Genomic DNA, 7409 nt, shown 5'->3' on the forward strand with positions numbered 1-7409 from the left:
GAGTGAAGTAATGATTTTTCAGCTTTCGCACTTGGCCCAAAAATGCATCAAATTATTTTAATCCAAAATCTGATTCATCATTACGGAATCCCCAGAAACACTGATAATCAATGATTCATGTGAAATATTTTTGAAGATAAATTTTGAATATTGAAAAATTGTAATGTACTGATATGGAAACATTGAAGGTAATAGTCCATTCTTCCGACGTGTAGCAAAACTTTTCTTTTAAAGTTTTTCCATCGCTTGCATCGAGCAGTTCAGACTGCCACAGAAAACAAATGGGGAACGCTTATGAGGATAACAAAAGCGTTTATAGAAAAAAAAAGCTATCCTGTCGACGGGATATCAAAGAATGTATTGATTGTTATAGTAGTGAAATTCTACAATGTACGGAAAAATTGCGTTCATAAAAATTTCCCCTTTCAAGAATGCTTTTGTCCGGAATTGTTGGGTATAAAAATTTAGGAAAATTTATGAACCAACGTTAGCCTGAGAGCGCGTTGTCAGTGACATGTCGCGCCCTCACAATGATGCAGTGATTGAGTGAGAAATTAGGTTAGCGTCAGAATAAATGCGAATAGTGTTTCCCCTCTCGTACTGTAATTTTTTTTTTGATTGAATGGAAAAATGCTCCATTCAATAGAAGTGAGGAATGCCCACCTCCTAAAAGCACATCTAGTTCTGGTACTGTCCCCTCCTGCGTCGGGGCTCTTCCGCTAGAGGTGCATTGCCTGCAGCTGTCACAGAACGGTGGAAGACCAAGTTTTGTTACCAGAAGTATTAATATTACCTGGAACTTCTTTACGTCACCTCCGTAAATAGCAGTTGCGGTTACCGCAAAAGTTTTTCGGTACCCACCGGTGATACAATGGGTACAAGCTTTCCCCTGGTCTGGTGCTCGGCTTAGGGTGAAACACTTGGCAAATGGGTCTTTGATCCCACCTTGTGCAATGAAAATACCTTGTACCATGGCGCTCTTTGGGCATAGATGCCTTTTGCGCCATAAAAATCCATAATCATCATCAGCAGCAAAAGTGTGTTGTGGATACAAAATAGGATACAACACCTCATATATCCTGCTTTTAAGAGCCCTGTTTATTTCAGCATCGAAATTTCTAATGGTGAATGTCGGTCGTAATTTTTACGAGGTATCACAGCTCACCGAAGTGCGGGACAACACAGGGTAACTCCTGGCGCCACATCTGCACCCTCCGTCTCAGCTCGCGCAGATCACAGATGAAGAAGGCGTTGTCTTCTTCCTGGAATATGGGGATTTATGTTAGGCTTTCAAGCAGCGTCATGTTGTAACCGCAGAATGAGAATAGTTTATGGTTTATGGTGGTTTAACGTTCCAAAGCGACTCAGGCTATGAGAGACGCCGTAGTGAAGGGCTCCGGAAATTTCGACCACCTGGGGTTCTTTAACGTGCACCGACATCGCACAGTACACGGGCCTCTAGAATTTCGCCTCCATCGAAATTCGACCGCCGCGGCCGGGATCGAACCCACGTCTTTCGGGCCAGCAGCCGAGCGACATAACCACTCAGCCACCGCGGCGGCCCTAAAATGAATTATAATTGTGCAAGCTTGAACTTTTACATAAAGCTGCCATCTTTTTTTTTCTATGCATCATTGTGCGTAGACAGAGAGATACACGAATCCACTTTCATTTAAAAACAAGCTGCTTTGAGTGCTTGTTATAGGTATCACCGACTTCCCTGGGTCCTCGGGAGCCTTATGAGTACAAAATTACCGGCGACTTGCTGACTTCCCTTATTCAAGATGAAGTTACAGGTAGTGCGTCTGCGTTCAATGTTCAATACGCGACATTCTACCAACTCAATGTTTTACAGCCTTTCATCCAAGAGCTCTACAGATGCTTTGAGCAAAATGTAGCTGTGCTCATGAAAAAACTACTGTACGGCACGTATTCCGTACCTGGCAATATGATTTGTCATGGTGCCTAGGTAAGCTATATAAGACACTTGCAGCCTTTCTTTAAAATTTTCACGAGAACCTATTGCATGCCCTCGGATTTTATCTGGCTTTGCAGGATTTCGGCTAGTTTTTTTTTTTCAGGACTTGGAAATCTGTTTTGAAGCAACTAATTTAAAAAAAAACGCTATCTAAACTGAACACACTGCAGTAGCTGATTCGATTATGGCGGACTTAATGCTTGAGTTTTCTTATAAGCAAGCAAGCAAGAGAGCAAGCAGGACAACAAGGAAGCCAGCAAGCAGGCGGGCGTGCGGGCAGGTGAGCAGGCAGGCATAATTCTAAGCAAGGGTCGCTGAAACGAAGGTACACTACAGTCATTAAACATAAGCGGGGGGGGGGGGGGGGGCGCAATTGCAATTTATTTTCTGTTTAGGTGGTAAATTGTTGACACCTTTTTTATTTGGATCAACTAGATCTTTTCGTTGGATTTCTTGCATTGGGAAAGGAAAGCGTAACCAAAAGATATATTTCAACAGCTTGCGGAACTCTCACCTTATAAAGCCCAAAACATGTACGTAAAATGCAAGCAAGAATGCAAATAAAAATTTCGCGCCTACTCCTTGAAACACGGGCCATCCTACAAAGGGTTAAAAAGGGGTCGGATTGCCGGTGCATGTATACCGGGACGTACTTGTGTTTGCACCACCTTCAAAGCAACTTCGTGAACTGTGCCTTGCACGTGCACATATGAGGAGCCATTGCAGTCCGCATCCATTCTTTTGGCAGCCTTCCTTCTAAAGAAACAAAGCAGAACGGAGAGAATTTATTAAGAGAGAACAAAGCCTTTTTCCCAAATATATGAGCAAGCAGTGCACAGTCGCAACCGTATATAGCACCACCAATGTCAAATATTTGAACATAAAAAAACTACCTCATCAACCTTTGGAATTTCCTATGATTTGAGGTTTTGTTTTTTCGCCGAGCATCCCTCCCGTGTCGCAGGCTACCGGGGCATGCATGCCCATTGGGGAAAGCGCCCATCGGCCGTGCCGCTACGTGCGGCGGACGTCCGATGGTGGCCAATGAAGACGCAACATTTAGATTGTGGCTGCAAAGCAATCGGCCAGCATGCGAGTGACACGAAAAAATGGTGAGCGTTTCAACAAATACATAATATACATAATAAAATAGTATTGTACTCTATGGTATGGTATGGTACGGTACGGTAAGCACGGAACGGTACGGTAAGGTACGGTATGGATTAGTATGTTGGGGTGTGGTATGGTATAGTATGGTATGTTACGGTACGGTAGGGTACGGTAGGATACGGTGTGGTGTGGTATGGTATAGTATGATACGGTATAGTATGGTACAGTACGGTACGGTATGGTATGGTATGGTATGGTACGCTGATGTACGGGACGGGACGGCACGGAACGGTGCGGTACGGACCTGTATGGTATGGTATGGTATTGTACGGTACGGTACGGTATATGGTATGGTACGGTCATGTATGGTATGGTATGATACTTTATATGGGGTTGAACATCTCAAAGCTGCACGTGGGCTATGAAAGACGATACCGTGTAGGGCTCCGGTTTAATTTTGAACAGCTGGGGTTCATTAACGTGCACTGACTTCACACAGCACTCGGATATGTTTTCGCATTTCACCGACCCTGGGCTCAGCAGTCGAATGCCGCAGCCACCTAGTTACCTGATGGCAAAATAACGGCCTAAAGATCTCGCAAATCTGGGTTTAAACCAAATATGATAGCCTCATCTGCAAGCCAGCTTTGATCAGTAATGTTGCGAATAGAATACCAAGCTTGGGGAAACCGAGGCGTAAATAATGTCTGTGCGCCTTGGTTGATAACTGGTCGAGGATGTTGAGCATTCCACTCTGTTATACCGATCACACGAAGCTGGCGTATAACGGTGATGACTTCGGCTGCTGGATAACTTGTTTTTTTGGTCATCCCTGTCAAGACAGACCTCCGAGCTCCTCAGAATGTGCCATCTCTTATGACTTCCAACTTGCTGCGATGGCCTAGCGCCTTCATTCAGCTCGGCGTAAAGCAGTTATAAAGGTCTATAGGTGTGCGGCATAAACCCCGTCAAAGCGCAGCGACACGAAGTCTTAAATGTGCGTGTTCAAAACGGCCTTCCACTTATTGAGTCACGATCAGGCCAAGCGCGGAAACAAAATAAATAAGAAAGAAAAGCCAACAGACTTTCTTCCCTGCTCGCGATTGAGGAGTCGACAACGGCGCCCCCTACAAGATCGATCATTTCACTATGCAGGGTATATTTTCGGGAACGCTCACTTCGAGCTTCACCTATAGGGCCTGATTACAGAAAGAGCTGTTGATACGACAGTCTGGATTTCGTGTGGAATAATGTCCGCAGTGAGGAGCTTCACGGAGCGGCCGGTATGGACGCGATGCTGCAGTTGTGCATAAAGATCAGCGAAGCCAAAATGTAGCCATTGGGCAAACTTTCCGGCGGCGAATGTGTGATTGCAGGAGTTTTCGCTTACGACGTACGGGGGTTCTGATGCAGTTTGTCTTTGAAAAAATCTCTAGCACTGGTTATGTATGCTGCAGCAAACGAGAAGAAAGTTTCGCCTACCGATTGCCATTGAAGCCGTGCCTTGTTTTTGTGTCCAGGGACCAGCGGCCTTCTAAAATTTGTCCACGAATTGGTTAGGATTGCAGTTGTAGACGCAACCAAAATATTCACATTCCTCTTCTGGTCAACGATGAGAATGCTACCTTTGTGTGCCGGTGACTAGGGGTTCTCCACAAAGTGGCCGTTATATGCCCCTGTATCATGTGGATCTTGGAATAGGCGCTCAAATGAAGGGGAAGAAGCATACGCTGTATTGCCACTTGCCCACCCAAGACGGGAGAATGCGAATAGTCCAGGACGTTAGTTAATGGAGCGTTTGAAGGAGGTTGCACAGCAGTGTCTCAAGATCGTAACGAAAGCATGGGCGAATTAACTGAAAATTCTGCACAGGGCTTCTTCACTGGCTAGGCATAAATGACAGTTACCTGGCTTCAACGTTGTGAAACGGGATCCTTCGTTCTTGGGTTTAAGGATTGCGTGGGCGCCTGAGGTCCGGGCCTCTCCTTTATCCTAAGCACTTGAGAGCTGGTCGTGGGTTGCCTACCGAATTGAGTCTGACTGCGGTCTGATGAGGCGCTTTGCAGAAGCTGATTGTGCGCCAGACGGCGGGGCGCAGCCGGTGAGCACTCGTGTGGTGTTCGATGCTCCCGCGCATATGTGTCAGCAAGCGCACTCATTACCTTATCTAGACCACATGCGCGGTCAACGTTTCTACTTACACGTGCGACCCATCTGACAGAACACATGCTCTGCTTTAATGTTTAGGCCAGGTGCGCCCTTAAAAAAGTCATTCGTGACGCGTGGAGTGCGCCACACTTAGGCGTGTCTTGCCTCGCAACAATTTCTCTTAGAGGCGAAACAATGCGCAGCCTTTCAACGCTAAGAAAACCGCATTAAAAATCGAGCACAGTCTCATTTCTAGTTCCTTCCACGAAACGTTCGAGGTTTCTAGCGAGAAACGGATGTCCCAAGTTGCTGTAGCGTGTTGAAGCTCGCGATTAATACTAAATGTTTCAGAGAAGCATAGCAATAACTTTTAAATACAGGCTTTTATACGTAAATTTTTTTTCCGGCGAAGTGTTGGCAGACGACAGAAAAACAGGAAAAACATTTTAACTCCTAAGCCAGTTAACTGAATTCTAATTGTTATCTTTTTAACTATTACAGATAACAGATAGGCACGTAGTTGCGATAAGAGATTTGTAACTGAACATTACTAATAACTGTATCTACTTTTATATTGCCGAAAACACGATTACCCTCGGCACTGTGGGCCACCAGATTTTGGCCATTTCTGGCACATTTCGAAAGTCGCGTGCCTTGATTTTGCGTATATGGAGGCAGAAAACTTGGACGACGCTTAAGCTACTCAAGAGCGAAACGCGAAGCGTTGCCCCTTTTGTCGCACAAAGCCTGTAAGGTATTGCACGGAACGAACGCTGCTCACTGGTGTAGAGCGGTGCGGAGCAACCCTTGCCCGCTTGCTGTATCCTCTACCGCGTTTGCTGCTTCGTGCGAGAACGCACCGCAGCATGCGTGTGTCAGTGCTTCAAGGAGCAAGTAACCGTGAAGCCACAAAGCCCCCCTTATAACGAACCTGACGGTGACGCAGGTTGCGTTCGTTTTATCCGAAGTTCGTTGTAGGTGGACTTGCTCTATTGCCGCCATAACATACAGTCACACAAGAGTCGCGTTTATTTCTTTAAAAATTTGTTGTGCATATCTATTTCTTCAAAGCAGTCCCTATAAAGCCGCTTGATAAGCTCTCCAGCATGGCCATGTGCTCCTGACCCTTGCTGCGGACATGTCGATTTCATCATCATCATCACCACCACCACCACCATCATCATCAGCCTGACTACGCCCGCTGCAGGGCAAAGGCCTCTCCCATGTCTCTCCACATAACCCTGTCCTATGCCAGCTGCGGCCACTCTATCTCCGAACTTCTTAATCTCATCCGCCCACCTAACCTTCTCCCGCCCCCTGCTACGCTTGCCTCCACTTGCTATATACTTCATAATTGCTATATACTTTGCTATATACTTCACAGCTGTTGCTCACTTTTCTCTTGGGGGATATTGGTAAACTGCCATTCATGATCTCAGAGAACCTGCCATGTGCGCTCCACCCCTTTCTTATTCTTCAAAATATTTCCCTCTCATGATCCGGTTCAGCTATTACTACCTGCCCTAAGTAGACGTATGATACCGATGTAGATTGAGGAATACACGGAAGCTGGTGGTAGGTCGGCATGCTTGTCTTCAATCTTCGACGAAGTTGGAAGGATGCAGCGACGAAGCGACCGAAGCGTTGTGCTTTCCTCGTACAGTATGCGCCATCCTAACTTGTGTAAAGCTTTCAAGCAGCGCAATGTATTCCAAGTAAAGAGACACTAGCAGCAGTTGCTAGGTTCTTGAAGCAACCTTTGCGCGGAGGTATAGACCTAAAGACCAGGTGGGAACCACTGCTTGACTCGAAAACATTGGGTACTGTCATATTTCAGTTTCACTGATAGGTGCGGACTGCTGGACCGCTTACAAGCGTGGCGCAGACTGATTGCTGTCTGCGCGCTGCCTGCACACGGCAGCTGCACAGAAGGCGGAGATTCAATCGGGTAGGAGGCGCACGCCACGTGACCGGATGGGCCAGCAGACAAAACACTAGGCTGCGCATGAAAAACCTTCTACCGCATGCAGTTTCAGTGAGAAGCGTATGTGCGCGCAGGGTCGCTGAATGTTAAACATAACACGACAGAGCACCTACTTCCGGTGGCACTGGAAGGCAGTCTGTGCAAGCAGAACCACACGTGCACCGACGCGGTATTTCTATCCGAGAAGAA

The 7409-nt window shown here is 46.4% G+C and overlaps 1 pseudogene across 1 annotated transcript in view; it reads right to left on the minus strand.

The window, feature by feature from the left end:
* Nucleotides 1-7090, minus strand: part of LOC144094660 (ornithine decarboxylase-like) — a 19282-nt pseudogene extending 12192 nt beyond the window's left edge. The window contains exons 1-3 of the transcript XR_013306537.1: nt 6755-7090; nt 2632-2734; nt 1166-1262 (exon numbers count right to left, since the gene is read on the minus strand). The product of XR_013306537.1 is annotated as an ornithine decarboxylase-like (transcript). The remainder of the gene's footprint in view (nt 1-1165; nt 1263-2631; nt 2735-6754) is intronic.
* Nucleotides 7091-7409: the final 319 nt, after the last annotated feature.

Source organism: Amblyomma americanum, chromosome 6 (assembly GCF_052857255.1).
Source record: "Amblyomma americanum isolate KBUSLIRL-KWMA chromosome 6, ASM5285725v1, whole genome shotgun sequence".
NCBI classification, from domain to species: Eukaryota; Metazoa; Arthropoda; class Arachnida; order Ixodida; family Ixodidae; genus Amblyomma; species Amblyomma americanum.